The 16,807-nt window shown below is 52.9% G+C and overlaps 1 long non-coding RNA gene across 1 annotated transcript; it reads left to right on the top strand.

The window, feature by feature from the left end:
* The first annotated feature begins 14,835 nt into the window (after window positions 1–14,835).
* LOC139083867 (uncharacterized) lies at window positions 14,836–16,579 on the top strand. The gene is made up of 2 exons (XR_011540892.1): window positions 14,836–14,965; window positions 15,303–16,579. It is a non-coding gene; the product is annotated as an uncharacterized lncRNA (long non-coding RNA).
* The last annotated feature ends 228 nt before the right edge of the window (window positions 16,580–16,807 follow it).

Genomic DNA, 16,807 nt, shown 5'->3' on the forward strand with positions numbered 1-16,807 from the left:
GCCCAGGGTTTCGCTGGTTCGGATCCTGGGCACGGACATGGCACCGCTAGTCAAGCCATGCTGAGGCAGCTTTCTACATGCTACAACTAGAGGGACCCACAACTAAAATATACAACTATATTTTATATAAAAGTACCGGGGGCACTTGGGGAGAAAAAGCAGGAAAAAAAAAAAAAAAAGACGAAGAAGAAGATTGGCAACAGTTGTTAGCTCAAGTGCCAATCTTTAAAAAAAAAAAAAGAAAGAAATTAAGATGAAATCATATCCATGAACATGTTTCGCATTTGGTCAGGTATCCTGGGGAACTACAAGTTAACTGTTAAGAGAAGCTGCAGGCAGTCACGCAAATTTGCAAGTCCTCACTTTCTTGTGACTTAGGTAGACTGCCTAACATCTGCTCCTCAGTTTTCTCCACACGTCCCCTACTCTGCCTCGTGTTTTGAGGATCCAGTGAGACCACACACGTAAAGTGCATGCCAGACCAGACTGGTGTGTTGACAATGGGACCTGGAGAACCGGCCCTTCCGCAGGGTGGTACTGGAACTAGCTAGGGAATGGGCTGACAGCTGGGGTGCTAGCACTCTAAGATTGTAGGGGTGCCTGCTGCCCAGCCAAAGTCATGCCCTTCTAGTGGAATATTCCAGAAGTCTAGTGGCAGTTATCTCCTTACCTACTGGAAGGGGTTCAGCGGGGCTATGATATCCCTTTCCTGGACCTCATGTCCAGAAAGGGGAAAGACTGGATATTTCTTCTAGAAATCCCACCAATCCCACTGACTTTACAACCACTCCAGTCTTTATCTTTCCTTCCTTTCCCATGAATCTTGGGGATTCCCTATAAATAAGGTACAGAAGACTCTAGACGTTCTTGAGGAATACAATCTCTAGAGCCTCATGCATGTCCAATTTTCCAATTGCACAACGCCATGAAGTGCTTCCATTTCCTCATCTGTGAAACAGGACAGCGTCAACCTCTTGGGGAAGTTGTGAGAACTCATCAAGAAAAGTCATGCCAGACTGAGAGGGAAGGCAGGGCTTCAGCTGAGCCGAGGGGCTCAGGCTGCTCACCAGCCTCACAGCACTTTCCTGCCTCGGCAAAAGGACAAAAGGCTCCATGTGGAGGGCCTTTGGGGACACTCACAAACGGCTGAAATGGAAATGTTAAATCCAGGAATGCCATCTGGAATTCCCTTATGACAAGTAACCCAATTGGAATCAGGGGCCTTGACTGGAACAGGGCTCAACTCCAAAATGTGATGTCGTCCACAAGGTCATCTCCCTGGACTAGGAATCGAATGTGCCCTCTGAGACTTCTGGCCTCCCTTGGCTTTGCTGATTGAGCACCCTTGGCCAACAAGATTGAGAACTGTGCAATGGGAATGCCCTGGGCAGGTGAATGAAATGATGTGTAAGAGGCGCCAGGAGCCCAGACCAGTTTTTCTGGGCCTCGTCCAGCGCAGGAGAGCAGGGCAACTGAGAGGCTGTGGCCGACATGTGGTGGGGAGGGCTGGGGAGGAAGGGAAGAATGTGCTGAGCTGTTCCAGCCTCCTCAGAGCTGTGGCAGCCAGATGTGGGGCCTGGCCAGGGGTCCCTCCTATTCTCTTCTCCAAGCCCTGCCTATAGGGATGTCTCTGTGAGCTGAGGTCAGGGAGAGGAGACGACCCGAGTCACCAAGAAGACAGTAGAAACACTTCCTTTTATCTCGGATCCACTTGCTTTCTTGCCTGGGGGCGGGGGGGGGGGGGGGGGCGGGCGGAACGGGGAGTCGGGGGAAGGGGACGGTCCAAGCATTTGTTCTTTCCTGAAATGCCTGTTGAGATCAATGTGCAGGCAGGCCTGGAGGGGAGCCGTGTAATGGGAACATTGTCTTCCAAGTCGCAAGCTCTCTCCCAGGACTCCAGAAGGCCAGCCGTGGCTGCCTGCCCAGCGAGAGCCTCGCACAGACTTCTACAGTTTTGTTGGGATTTTCATCATCAGTATCAACTTGCTCCTCATCTAGCGGTCACGTAAATCTCCAATCTGACTGGGAAGGAATGTGCTGCGGTGGGAAGGACACTGAGCTTGGGGCAGGAATCCCAGGTTCTAGTCCCCCTCAGCCACTAACCCGCCGTGGAGGGACTCCTCCTCTGTAAAATGGAATGAGCACTGCCTGCTACGCTTGCTTCATGGGCTCAAATGAGACAGTGCAAAATCACCTTGAATGAGGGTAGAAGACACTGAGCCCCTGCTCTGGGCAGGGTGTGTCCCCCACCGACGGAGCACTTTACACATGTTCTTTCATCAGCCCCCTTTGGCCGCCCTGCAGGTAGCTGGTTTCATCTCCATTTTACGGAGGAGTCGATGTCTTGGAGGGGTTAAATAATACGCTCCAGGTCTCCCAGCAACTAAATGGTGAAGCTAAATGGTGCCCTGGACCCACAGCACCAGCACCACATGGGAGCGTGTAAGAAAGGCAGACTCTCAGGCCCCACAGGCGATCCATGAGTCAGTCTGCATTTGAACAACATCCCAAGCTACCTGCTCTATGGCACGTCAATTTTTTCCCAAGTGTTCAAATGCAAGCCCAAATAGAAGGCATTATGAATACTATAATAATGGTAATAATAACTTCTGGACAAACTCACCCTCCAGAAGGATTTCTTGGGATCAAATCCTACTTTCCACGGCAATTGCTCAGGAAGTCAGAAGCCACAGGCCCAACCAGGCTGCCCCGCAGGATGTGTTCTGCGGGGCAGCCTGGACAGCTGTACACGGCCCCACCCTGAGCCTGGGGCCGCTTCTCCTTCCTGGAAGTGAGGCGAAGAGATCCTGCCTCATTAGTTCTGGAACTTGCTTCCCCAGCCGGGAAGGACGCTGGAGTTCCTCGGGCCTAGGCGACTTTGGAGTGGCTTTCCTCCCCACTTACCCGGGGGCCCCCCACCGCGCGGTGACTGGCTGCAGCCGGCCTTGCGCAGGAAACGCTCCGCCAGGGCACCCTGGTAAGGGACTTGAGGTGGGCGCAGGCGCGCGGCACGCTGTCGAGCTGCAGCTTTGGCCTGGCGTGCACCCCTCTCGGGAGCTTGCCAGCCGTTTACCTCCACCACGGACTTGGAGCCAAAATTAATGGAGTCTCCTGGGGGCCCTCAAAGCTGTCCACCCACCCAAACACTCTGGCTCACTGTTGTTCAACAGATAACCAGTAGGGGGTGGTCCTTGGCTCATCCTCCCTTCCAGCCGCCTTCCTGCACCTCCCTCCAGCCCGGCCGACTGGGCTGCTCCCAGGAAGAAGCCAGCGGGGACTGGAGAAGAAGGCTCCTTCTGCTGTTTGGTGCCGGGGGTGTCTGCACTGAGGGACAGTGACCAAAGAGCACCACAGAGGCCAAGGTTTAGCTAGGGGGCTGGGGCACCTGAACCTCTCCCACCTGAAGCTGGCTCCCCAGGAGTCCGGGCCAGGTAGATTAATCCATGGTGGCAGTGTAGCCCAGTGGTTAAGTGTTGAACCACTGGAGTGACACCAGGATTCAAGTGTAGGTGTTAGCAGTTAACCTCTCTGAGCCTCAGTTTCCCTATCTGTAAAATGGAGATAATAATGCTCAATAGTACCTACCTCATATCATGAGGATTTAATGAGATAAAGAATGTTAAGAATTTAGCAAACGCTTGACAAATAGTAAGCACTTAATAAATCATAGCTGTCATTCAGTAGTCCTGACCCTGCTACAGAGCATACAAGTTAAAAAGAAACTTAAAAATAGAGAAAAAGCTTTTAAACAGGAGCCAAAGTGTATAGTCATTCATTCAAAAATGTTTGAGACCCTACTGAGCGTGGGGCATTGGAAAGATGATGAGACACAAAATGTGGCCCTGCCTCGAGTTCTCTCAGAGGGGAGGGGGACCGGTGGGCCACATGCTTAGACTACAGGGTGACAAGTCGTGCCATGCCTGGTGACTTGAGGAAGGGTTCTTGGGGGAGGTGACGCCAGAACTGAGTCTTAGAAGATGAGTAAATGAAGCCACGAGGGACTGGTGGAGCAAGGCGGGAAGGAGGAGTGTCACAGGAAGGCGGTGGAGGGCACGCGCACAGGAGTGTGGGAGCGCTTGGCACCCAGGGGACGGCAAGCAGCTCTGGTGCCTGGAGCCCCAGGAAGGCGGCGACAGGGTAGGGCCAGGTCGTGAAGGACCTGCTGTGTCTGCACGAGTTAGGACTTTACCCAGAGTGCCTGGTGCCCAGCAGGTACTCGATAAATATTTACTGTCGCTGAAGAAAAGATCATGTTAAGCCTCTGAAGGATTGTATGCCAGGGCATCACGTGGTCATTTGTCAGTTCAGAGAGCTCTTCTGGGCGGCAGGGAGAGAGGCTGGCTGGAAGGGGACCTGTGCTGGAAGCCCATGCATGAGTCCAGGAGAGTGCCAATGGGTGGGGGGGTGAGCGCACAGGGGCCTGGTGGGCGGGGTGCTGCCATTCCCAAGAGATGGACACGTGGAGCGGGAGGAACCAGCACAGAGGAACAGCGTGGTGGGACCGGTGGGGTCAAACAAGACAGGTCTAACACACAGTCGTGGAGACACAGAAGAACACCAGAACACCAACTTGATAGAGAAGAGACAGCAGGTGGCTGCAGGTCTGTTCCCCGGGGGAGAAGGGGGAGCAAGCCAAGGTGGGCTGTTGGGTGGGGAGCAGGCTAGTGGGAAAGGCAGATTTGCGGACAACTCGGGAATGTCCAGAATAGAAGAAGGACCATTGAGGGAAACACAGACCAGGGCAGGAAGGACTCCCTCGTGTCTGTGGAGTCCTGGAGGGCGTGCAGACTCCCCCAGGGTTCAGCTTCTGGGCCTCTCTTGATAATCCTTCATCCATTCAGCACTTCCCCTGGGTCAGGCGCTGGGCAGAGACCGAGGAAGCAGAAGCGGAGAGGAAACGCCAGGGCCCCTGCTCTGCAGGCACTCCTGGGCCAGGAATGTCAATGGAGCAAATTATAGGTATGCCCCCGAGTTATAGAAGGAAAGACTGAGTCTGTGACTAGTGCAGAGAGCTAGTTTGCGGACAGCTGCAGCTCAAAACTCAACTCGGTGTTTTGTTGATAAATGTGGCAAGGCTTTCACTATACCGTTCCACGTCCCTGGAGGAGGCCCCCACAGAGCAAATTTGTGCTGGCCAGACCCTCCCGGAGGTCACCAAGTGGCCAGACATCCAGTGACAGAGCGCCGAGGGGAGGACAGAGGACGTCATGATGTGGGAGCGGGAGGGCCGTGGGCAGTGGAGGATCGGCCTCCTGTCCAGAGGCAATTACCTTGCCGGGACAGCAGCTTGTATGAATTCAAATTCAAAACCCGTTTGATGGTGCGAGGTTGCATTTCATCCTCAAGTCTTCCGGTAGAGGACTTTTGCCTCCTAACAGCTCCCTGGAGTCCCCCTGCCCTTCAGGAAGTCCTTGATTTCCTCCATAATGATCCCCAGAACAGTTTGAAACCCATTCCCAGGGGACAGCAGCAAGTGAGGGAAACGTGGCACCACCGGCCCCTCCTCCATGTTTGGCACAGTGGAGGGAAATCCAGCAGGAGAGGCTTCAGTGCCTCAGCCCCGTGGCAAGCATGTTTTTCACATGGCTGGGATGGACCAGCACATGCCCTCTCCATCCTCCCAGGCCCAGACAGGCGCCACGAGCAAAAGGAGGGCCAGGTCCCTCCCACCCACAGTTAGTCAGAGAATGAGGGGGCTGAGTGGGAGGTTGAGATGCTATGAGACCAGAGCTGGGGAGGACTGAGCACCAGACAGAAGTGGGGGGGTCCTTCATCTCTATCTTCTGCTCCTGCCTTCGTCTCCACTCCACCCAAGAGACCCCGAGTGGACACTGACTGCCGTATAGGTCCATGATTCATTCCTGAGATGACAGAGCCCAGTGGGGGAGGAGCTTTGTAATTCTTTATGTTTCTGGTGCAGGAGCCAGAGTCCCCCGAGGGAGTCCCAGGAGGCCAGGGAGGATGAGCTCTTCTTCTTGTAGACATCCCCTGGGTCATTGTCCCTCTGAGGGAAAGGATGGGCACTGCTGCTCCCTCCAGAGAGTGGGGTCAGAAGGAGAGAGATCGTTCCATCTAGTGCAACAAACACTTGTTCATTCATTCATCACTCCTTTGACAATTACTTAGCACTGACTCTGTGCCTGGCACTGGGTTAGCCTATGGGAGAGAACAGAACAGGCATGGCCCTGCCCTCAGGAAGCTTGCAGTTCGCGTTATTGCACACCTGCTCTGTGCACTTCTTGGAGCTGGGCAGTAGGGGGGATCCTGGGATGAGTATGATAGAATTCCTGCCCTGGCAAACATGCAGCCCCATAGCAGGCTGGTATATATGGCCCAGCTGCCAGCGTGGACCTGGAGAGGCCGTGCCCACAGCACATGGAAGCCTCTATGTTCTGAAAGGGAAGGGTCCACGCAGCCTCCCTCAGCCACTTCTTTTCTTCCAATACCAATGCAATGTATTTCTTCCAATACATCAAGATGATCTTCCTGATATCAGACCGGAACCTTTCTAGCCATATTTTGAAATAGTACACTGCTATTTTTTATTGCAATGGCAGTCCTGCTTCCTCCAGGGAACTTCCGTTTATGGGTGTATACTGAGGAAAGGGTGCCAGGACTGGGGGCTGGAAGGTGGCCCTGGGGCTGTCACTCAGCTCCACCATCTGGAGTATGACCGTGGGGCGGCACTTCACCTCTCCAGGCCTTTGTTTCTCCATGGGGACAATGACACCAAGCATATGTGCCACACAGGGTTGTGAGAACCTCATAAGTTAATAGACGCAGAGTAATAGCAATAATGGTAATATCTGACATTTAATGAGTGCTTGCTGGATACCAAGCTCTGGACAAAGGGCTTTGCTTGTGTTCTCTCGGACTTCTCTGCCGAGGCTTGGAAAGGCTAACTAATTTCCCAAGATCACACAGGTGGGAAGTAGCAAGTCCCAGATTTGAACCCAGGTCAGTTCCAGAGTCAGAGTCACAAACATGACCCAGCACCAGCCCTCATCAAAGCTCTTCACGGAATTGAAAAGGGACTGAAAGCTGCATGCGATGATGACTCTCCTCGGAAAGCAAAGTCGTGCGTGGAAACGCTTCAGTCAAGGAGTTCCAAAGCCCAGCCTCCTCTTCCCTCACCTCGTCCATCCGTCCCAGGCGGATGGCGGCCCCTCCCACACTCCTCTGGCCTCTCCCCATTCCCTCCCCTGCTGGGGGCGGGACGCCCAGGACAGCCACGCTGTTGTCACAAGAGTCATTTATTTTAATAAAAGTTAAATCCCCTCAGCTACATTGCCACCCACAAACCATCAATATTTCAGGACTATTGCTCAGCCCAGGGTGGCAGAGATGGCCCCCTTCGTGTCTGAGCAGCGGCTTCCAGTTAAAAGTTCACTGCAGAAAATTTGATGCCTAATAAATTCGAGTCTTCCCTGCTTTAAATCATTTTTAAACCTCGATTGCCGCAGAAAATATAATTAGTAACAACTGGTCATTTGTACCAGAGAAGTCTCATTAAAACGATTCCATGCTGGAAAGGCAGGTGGGAGGGGGAGGCAGGAGGGTGGTGGGGGTGGTGTAGGCAGGCACCGAAGGATCGGGAGGCCTGAGGAAGGCTTGGAAAGGGCTGGGGGATGCTCTTAATTACAGATTGATTATTTCTGGTGATTGAGCACAGAATATAATCAACTCGACATTTCCAGACTGGACCAGAACGGGTGGGGACAGGCAGGATGACAAGGATTGAGGAATCTTCCAGATCTTCTGTTCTAAGCTGAGCAGCTGGCTAAGGGGTGGGCCTGCGGGTGGGTTGGAGGGGCACGAGTGGAGGGCCACGAGGCCTCCCCCATCGGACTTCTGGCTAGCCCCTGGCCCGGGGAGGTGGCTGCAGAGTTTCCCAGGGGCTGTCGAGCTGTTTACCCCATCCATACAGGAGAGCGACTGCACTCTTATTGGGGCTGTGGTCAGTTACCAGGAGGACTTGAAATCAAAGATTGGAATCCCAGCTCTGACCCTTGGGAGATGGTCCCTGTGGGGAATGACTCACCTAAAGCACCCAGTTTCCTAGTGACTGAAGTGGGCATTGTCCCACCCCCCAGCCCTGTGGGGCCTCGGGGAGGATCGCCTGAGATGCTATATATGGAAATTACCTTACCTGGCATAGAACAGGTTGGGGAAAATCGGTCCAGTCTGAATTTCCTGACAAAGAAGTTGTCAAGAAATTGAAAAGCAGTTGCCAGAGTGAAATTTTCTTCCTGGGAGAATGCTAAGAACAAGAGAGATGCTGCTCTCCCAGGGAAGGTGTGTGTGTAGGGGGGTGGAGGGGGCCTGGGTGGTCCTTCTCTGAGGCAGGGGTGGGGTTTCGGCCTCCCAGGGAACCAGCTGGGTGGGCTGCACGGTCACTGCTCTGGAGCCAGTGTTGGGCTCTGGTGTGTTCGTGGGTTGGCATCTTCACTTGCCAGAGGCTGCCCCTGGGATTTTCACCCTCTTCCATCACCTCTCCAGGAACCTTCGGTAGGTGCTAGAGACAGCCACAGGCCTCTGTCCTCTCTGCTTGCCTGGGAGGCGGCCGAGGAATCCCGCCTGGGAGAGCAGAAGGAGAAGCTGAACCAGCCTCCCTGTCCCAGTGCTCAGCTCCAAGCCTGCTGAGACAGTGCCTTGAGCTCCTGCCCTTCCTTGTCCCAGCATCTCTGCTCTCCAGCCCAGCCTCTGTGGTGGAGTCCAGCGTAGCCCAGGGTACCCCCTCTGGTTTCTTAGGCTTCACCTCTCATCTCAAGGTCAGCTCAGCTCAGTTCTTGGGGATCTTGACCAGGGAATTCCTTGCTCCCTCCTGATTCTGAGGAGCCCCTACTGGAAGGAGTTCAGGGCTGCTGCCTTGTGATGGGAACTGTAGAGAATATGGGCAGTGTCTTAGTCCATTCAGGCTGCTATAGCAAAATGCTATAGACTGGGAGCTGAAACAACACCCATTTACTTCTCACAGTTCCAGAGGCTGAGCAGTCCGAGATTAAGGTGCTGGCAGATTTGGTTCTTGGTGAGGGCTCTCTCCTTGGCTTATGGACGGCCGCCTTCTCGCTGGGTCCTCACATGGTGGAGATAGAGAGAGCGCTCTGGTCTCTTCCTCTTCTAAAAAGGGCACTAATCTCATTAAGGGGCTCCATCCTCATGACCTCATGTAAACCTAATTACCTCCTAATCCTAATGCCATTACATCAGGGGTTAGGGCCTCAACATATGAATGGGGGGAGCAAAAATGTTCAGCCCATAACAGGTAGTCTTGGTCATCCTTGCAGGGTTCTGGGGAGCAGGTGAAACTGAATCCCAGGGGACAGTAGCTTTCACAACTCCAGGCCCCCGCAGCAGATGATCAATCCCCTTGCAAGGGAGGCCTCTCCTCCCCCACTGTCTGTGAGGCCACAGAACATGGGAAGACAGCGTGTGGTCATGCACATAAGCACCGGTGTGCACACAGCTGCACATGTCCTGTATCCTCCGGAAGTTTCCTGAGGGCAGAGCCACAATTTCTTTCTACTCCCTGACCCTAACCCCCATCCTGCCTACCCACAACAAGACCAACACACTGGGGACAAAGATCTTCCCAGGCACCCTTAGCTGAGACATTCTGTGGCACTCTAGGTTTGAGATTGCTACTTCCAGCTGTGTGGCCTTGAGTAGGTCAATCAACCTCTCTGGGGCTCAGCTTCCACTTCTAAAATTTGAGATGATAATGGTAATAACTGTTCTGCATACTTAAGGAGGACGAAAGATGTGCAAGGTGGGGTTATTATGATCGTGTTCATCATAAACCATATTCCTGATGGTCCAGGGTTGTGGGGGGAGCATGGGAGAGGGAAAGTATCCTCTTAGTTAGAGCTCTTGCCTCAGATTTCTTCAGCCTTCCCTGAGGCGTGGGGGAGGAGGTGTCTAGGGGTCTCGCCTCCCGCACGCAGCCCCCAAACTTGGATCTGTGATTGGCCAGGCAGCCCAGCCCCCACGAGCTGGACAGGTTCAGGGTGGGTGCCGTGGGTGGATGGGCAGCCAGGAGCCCCCATGAGGAGGCAGGAGTGCCCAGAAGGGCACCTGTGTGCGTGTTGGTGGGATTGTGGGTGGCTCTGCAGGCAAAGGCCTCCATTTCTCCAAAATAGCTCGGCAGCGCAGCAGTGGCGGGGACAAACCAGTGTGTACAGTCCAGGGTGGGCTGCCACCTGAGGGTTGCCGGGGAAACCATGGCTGCAGAAGCCCCCAACCATTTGCCTCTTCACCATGGAGACAGCGAGATGGAGGCAGCAAGGGGAACAGAACAGGTGGCCCCCACCACGGGCTTCGGGAACCACAGCGGCCCCCGCGCCTATCACTGGGGGAGGCAGCGACTTTGGGATCAATTTTCCGATTACAAAGCCATGTTCAAATGTCAAGTCCTTCTCTCCTGCTTGTGGCCCCCACCCCATTTCGTCAATCTATCCCCCTCCTCTCTCCTGTTGCTGGCTTGTATTTCATGTTAGCGCAAGGCTGATCTTCGAAGAATGAAATTTGGCAGCAAGTGAATGCCTAATATGACCTCATCCTGTCTGGTGTTTTCGGGAAAGGGCGCCTCCTGAAAGGCGGGGGAGGTAGAGGGTGGGGTGCACGGGGTGACTGCACGCCGCTCTCTAGATTTAAACAGGCCTCCTACCCAGGCAAAGGGGTGTGGGGCTCTTCTCCTCAGTCAGACCCCTGGAGCCCAGCTCATTACCCTCTCTAAGGAAGACCATTAGCGTGGGCCAACTCTGGCAGTTTCCAGAAAACTCTTCACACTTCTCTTGTAGCACCAGCGTGTGGGTTCCCTTCCGGGCCTTCTGGGGTACCGGGAGGTGGCAAGTTAAAAACGGGGCTAGGAGGGCTCTGCCGAGGTCATCCTACCCAGGGCCGCTCTCCAGACAGGCCTCCCTGCAGGGTCTAGGACAAATGGCTGCCTTCTCCAGGGCCCACCAACCCTCTCTCGCTGCAGTGTCAGCCCTGCCTCTGGGAGTCTGGGCTCATCGGAGAGGGAGAGAGGTGCTCAGCATCTCCTCAAAAAAGATGCTCAGGCCTGTGGAGGAAGAATGACCTTTCAGTCTTCTCCTGTCCCTGCCCTTTACATTGGGCTTTTCCCATTTCCCAGGCCCTTACGACTTCATTTGTTTTTGATTGTTTATCTGTATCATGAGTCAGGGGTTACTTCTCCAGGTAAGCAGACAATTGAAAGCCACTGACTCTTAGAACTCACCAACTTATAGGGAACAGTTCCCCTCATCCACTCCTCAAGCCCTGACCTCTCAGCTGTCACCACACCCAGCCACCCCCTCCTCCTGCACAGGCTACCCCCAGTTCAGTTCCTCACCACACCAACGTCCATACCCCTTCCCCTCCTACTCTGGGCACCAGGTTGGCTTGGCAGCCAGTATACCTTGCCCACTGCCCCCACTCCACCCCATCCCGGCCATCTGTCCAACTCTTAGGCTCTCTGACTTGTCTCTGCCTGTTTGATGTTCGAGCCGTCGGCTGTGACAATCATATCTGATCATTAATAATGCAATAATGGAATAGTGACTGGAGAGACACTTGGATAATCAGCTAGCACAGGCTCATTAGTGGTACAGAACAATCACAGCGATGTAATAACAGATCCCAGGAAATTTCAATTAAACCTGGAACTTTGTTAGGGTTTCATTTTATTTTCAGCACAGCAAAGGACAGCGTAATTGCAATCAACTAAAGCCAATGCAAATCTCTTCCAAAGAGACCCCTTCCCCTGGGTCTGCCAGGGAATTAAGTCTCGCTCTTCCTGAGCTCCTGCCTGTCTTAATTCTGAGCCATTTAATGATCTCCTTCTCTGCCCTGAAGAATGTTCCGCTGGCGTCTCTGGCTCCTCTTAACGACAGGATCATTCTGGCTTCTGGCCACAATGATAAAGATGATGAGGCTAAGAATTAGCATTCACTGAGAGCTCAACTTGTGCCAGGCACTGTGCTGAGCCCCTTACACGGGTACCTGCGCCTAACCCTCACTGCAACCTACAGAGGTACTGATTAACATTATCATCGTCTTACCTGTGAGCTCACTGAGTCTCACAGTGAGGAAGACGCTCCGGGTAATACATCTTGTCAATTTCAGGGGCGCAACCAGAACTCTAAGCCGGACCTGCCCAGGTCCGAAGCCCACCATTGTTGCTCACACTGGCTCTCTCTCCTCCTCTCCCTTCTTCCTTCTTTCTCTCTTTCTCCCTGTCTCTCTCCTTTCTCTCTCTCTCTCTCCCTGGATTAGGTACCGGGGGAGCCTAGAAAGTGCTAAAGAGGGATGGGGTAACCCATGTCATATCCTTGGTCTCCAGTCTAGGGTGGGCAGCTGGGGAGACATTTAAAGAAAAGTTTTCCTGAATCTTGCCCCCAAATCAAACCACCTAATCAGAATCTCTCAGGATAGGGCCCAGGCATCTATATATATTTTTTAAGCTCCTTGGGTATTTTTGAAGTCACTGTGCTTAAAACCTTGCCCAGTGCTTCTCTGGGCCATTGGCCCAGCCCTGCACCCCTTGGGTCTGAAAGAGAAAGGGAATCAGAACAAGGCTCCTTCTGAGACGGTATGTGCTGACTCTCCCATCTATGGTCTATGACCTCAGCTCTGGCTTCGATTTCCTCATCCCCGATGTGGAGCATTGACCCAGGTGGTCCCTACTATGCGACTTGATCAGAGGTTTCCTAAAATGGACAACGCCTTGTCTCAAGTCCATGATTTGCCACAGGCTTGTGGGGGAGATAATTTAGAGCCAGGACTACCTTTTCAGAATCCCTTAAGTCACTGTTTGTCTAAAGTCAAATCACATTATTTCATACTCGCCTTTAAATTGACTCACTTCATTTCCTTAAATGTTTTTAAAAACTTAATTTTAGGGGCTGGCCCGGTGGTGTAGTGGTTGAGCTCGCTCATTCCACTTCAGTGGCCTGGGGTTCGTGGGTTCAGATCCCAGGTGCGAACATATACATACACACCACTCATCAAGCCATGCAGTGGCAGCATTCCACATACAAATAGAGGAAGATGGGCATAGATGTTCGCTCAGGGCCAATCTGCTTCACCAAAAAAAAAAAAAAAAAAAAGCAACAACAACAACAAAAAACAGCTAAATTTTACATCATTATCAAATATGGAAGACTATATTTCCTGCCACAAACCAAAGGTAACCATAAAAATGTTACCATCTAAATTCATCTCCTACATCTTCAAGGCTGTGCAGACTGCACTGGCTCAGATCCTCTTGCCCAGTCAGCTCGTCCTTTCCTCAAGTGGGATCTTGATGGCTAACAGCCCCTGGTGGAAGTGCAGACCCACACGGCTCCCTCCCATGGGGAAGAAACAGGGGGTCTAAGTCTTGAAGGGTCGAGCTGTCTCTTCAGTCTCATTGTTTGGGGAGCTTGTCCCTCTTGTGAGACTGAGTTCTAAATCTATAGCATCGCCCTTCTGAACCTCAGTTTTGACACCTGCAAAGTGGGTGTCAGGAGACAGAAGGCACAACTTGGGCTTGATTGTGGTGGGCGCTTGCTCCTACTTCCTCCACTCTTCTCATCACAGGGGCAGGGGCAGAACCGACCGATGGAGTGGGGGAGAAGTCAGATGACCACGTGGTGATCAGAGGGACTTTAGGAAGGTTCTTGGACTTCAGGGTGGCAACCTCTCCAAACTCACATGAGACACCGGATCTGCCACCGTGGACAGCTCAGAGCTCCGGGTTTAGGGACCACTTAGACCATATGGGCCTCATTTCCTCATTTGTAAACACTTGTTAAACCTCAGCTAGGCGCTAAAAGGACTATCACCCAGCCCTGCCCTCATGGAGCTCCACTGCAGCCAGAGGGCAGACACATGAACAAATGTGTATGCGGCACTGTGCTAGGTGCTGACGCCAACAGGGTGAGCCCAGGGCAGGAAGGGAGGCACTCAGCGCATGCTCCCTCCCCAGATTCCCTCCTTTCGCCCCTCAACCCAGACGGTGCCTGCACCTGTCCTGCATAAAAGGTGAGCACTCGGTCGCGTCCACTTGGGGTCCATTTATGAGTGGTAGCTCGTCTACAGGCTAAGAGCACAGGCTTCGGGCCTGGCCCTGACTTAAGATTTGTGTCACTCATGGCAAAGTATTAACCTTTCTCAGCTTCAGTTTCCTTATCTGCGAAATAGGAACCGTGTAAGGACTGCGTGAGATGGTGTCTGCAAAGTGCTTGGCAGAGAGTGTGAGAGAGTTAGCCCTCCAAAAACATCACTTGTAGTTACTCTTTTTTCAAGTAGGAATTCTAGTTTGGGAATGGGACACACTTGGAGGCAAATGCCAGCTCTACACCTCGCTGTGCATACAAACTTTGAGCCTGTGTTCTCCTCCATAAGGGGGATGATAGTGGCCTCTCAGGCAAGGATATGGATGCAAGGTCCCTAATGCTGCCCACCCCCATCCACTGCCTGGGTCTGAGGGGAGGCCACATGCCCAGCCAGCACAGGGCAAGTCCAGGCTGAAGGTTCAGGGTTCACCCGTATGCCCCCAATTCCCCTCACCCCGCCCAGAGTGGCCCCTCTGAGGTGCTCTTGCTTTTTTGATGATCAGTCTCATCATCATCCTGAGCCCCAAGTCACAGAGAAGACAGACCCATCCCCCACTGCCAGATCACAGCTGGCCACCCAGTGTGGACAACATTGCTGCTGACCATGACAAGGAGCATGTGCGGTCCAGAGACTGGGGAAGCTGCCCCAGTGAGGTCAGGGTGAAAGGCTGTGGGAGGGAGAGGACGGGAAAAGGAAAGAGAAAAATACCCCTCCCTTCTCCTTTTCTTGAACCTCATTCTCTCCCTGCTCATCTAAATCCTCACCAGCTCCTTGAAACTCCTCCAGCGGCAGCCATGGCACAGAGGAGAGATCCAAAACTTCTCGAAGAAGACATGCATTTGAGTTCTATTTCTGCCATTGCCAGGTGAACTTGGGCCTCCCTACTCAGAGTTGCTTTATCTATAAAGGGGATGGCAATGCTCTCCTCCGAGGGTCACCGGGAGGAGCAAATGAGAGGTTTGCAGAGGGGCAGGTTTCTATTCTTCTGCCCTTCCTCCTCTTGGAACCCACAGCTTTTCAGAAGCTGCAAGATTTTTCATCTACTCTTTCCTCCCACCTCTAAGCTCCTCCCTGCCTCCCAGGCCAGGACACCCTCTCCACCACCACCTGGGTGATGCAGAAGCCCATATTTTCAAGTGTCGTGAGTTCCTGAAACATTAGGACATTGACGATGTAATTAATCATCCCTTCTCTGGGCTCAGGCCAGCGCAGACCTGAAGGCCCCTTTCTCAACCACTGGAGAAGGAGGAGGTGATTCCTGCCCCGGGAACGCTTACATCTGAGCACAGAAATGAAGACGTGATGCCTCGGAAGGGCTCGCCGTCCTGCCCCCTGCTCCTGGGCCAGGAGATGCCCTCTCCTGACCCCATTAGAGCTGACATCTTTACCACCTGGCATTTCTGGCCAGAAGCTGGCCAGTCCTCAGCCCACTCTTCAACACCCTGCACTCCATACAAATAAGAATGTGTTTGAAGCAAAAATCCTTCAGCAATTACCTGCAGAAACGGGATGGAGGACGCTGGGGGCAGAAAGGGGAATTTATTTATTTGTGCTGTGAGTTTTTAAATTGTCCTTCTGTAGATAGAGGCATCTCTCCAGCAGCTCAGCCCCAGATCACGGCAGCTAATCTGCATCCGGCGGATGAAAATAGCCTCCAAACCAGATGGAGACCCAGAGCACACCAGGAGCGCAGAACCGGTTCTGAGCGCTGAGAGTGGGGACTTAAACAGAGTCACATGAAGCCTTCTTGGGATTTTCTAGGGTGAGAGGGAGTAGAGAAGGGGACAGGACTGCCACGACTAGGAAGGTGCAGGGAGGAGAGAGGCGGAAGCTAAGAAAGGGAAGCGAGAGTTCACTCCGGCATTTTCCCTGTAATTTTCTTCAAAGCCTTGAGTGGGAGCAATCTTCCAGGCGGTCAGGGTGTTTGCGCATCTGTCGTGCTCGGACGGGAGCAGGAGGATGGAGGTTTTGCATGTTTCCCAGAGACAGCAGGGTGCCGTGGAAAAGGCATGGGCTCTGAGGCCAGACCTGGTTCCGTACTACCCATGGGAACTTTGGATGGCGTAACTTGCTCCCTTGAGCCTCAGTTTCTTGCTCTGTAAAGTGTACTTATGATATTTACCTCTTAGGGCTTTGCTGAGGCTTCATTAAGATAAGGAATGTGAAGTGCTGTGCTGTGGACTGAATGTTTGTGTGTCCCCAAATTCGTATGTTGAAATCCTAACCCCCAATGCAATGATACTGGAAGATTAGGCCATAAGGGCAGAGCCCTCAGGAACGAGATTAGTGTCCTTATAAAAGAGACCCCAGAGAGCTCTCTTGCCCCTTCTTGTCCCTTGCTGTGCTGAGGACACAGCAAGATGGCTGTCTAGGAACCAAGAAGGGAGCCCTCGCCAGACACCGAATCTGCTGGCATTTTAATCTTGAACTTCTCAGCCTCTGTAACTGTGAGAAATAAATGTCTATTGTTTATAAGCCACCCAGTCTATGGCATTTTTATTATAGTAGCCTGAATGGACTGCACACTGGCCTGGTACCTGGCACTTTGAGAACTAGACAAATGTTCGCCCTCTACCCCTACACCTCTTCCCTGAGTCCACCTCGGGGAAGGGTGTTTAGGGGGATGGTGGAACTTTGCCTGTAGAAGAAGAGGTTCCGTTTGGGTCCCCACACAGTCTTGACACAAATTTCATTCTTCTCTGGACCA

Source organism: Equus przewalskii, chromosome 6, assembly GCF_037783145.1.
Source record: "Equus przewalskii isolate Varuska chromosome 6, EquPr2, whole genome shotgun sequence".
Taxonomy (NCBI): domain Eukaryota; kingdom Metazoa; phylum Chordata; class Mammalia; order Perissodactyla; family Equidae; genus Equus; species Equus przewalskii.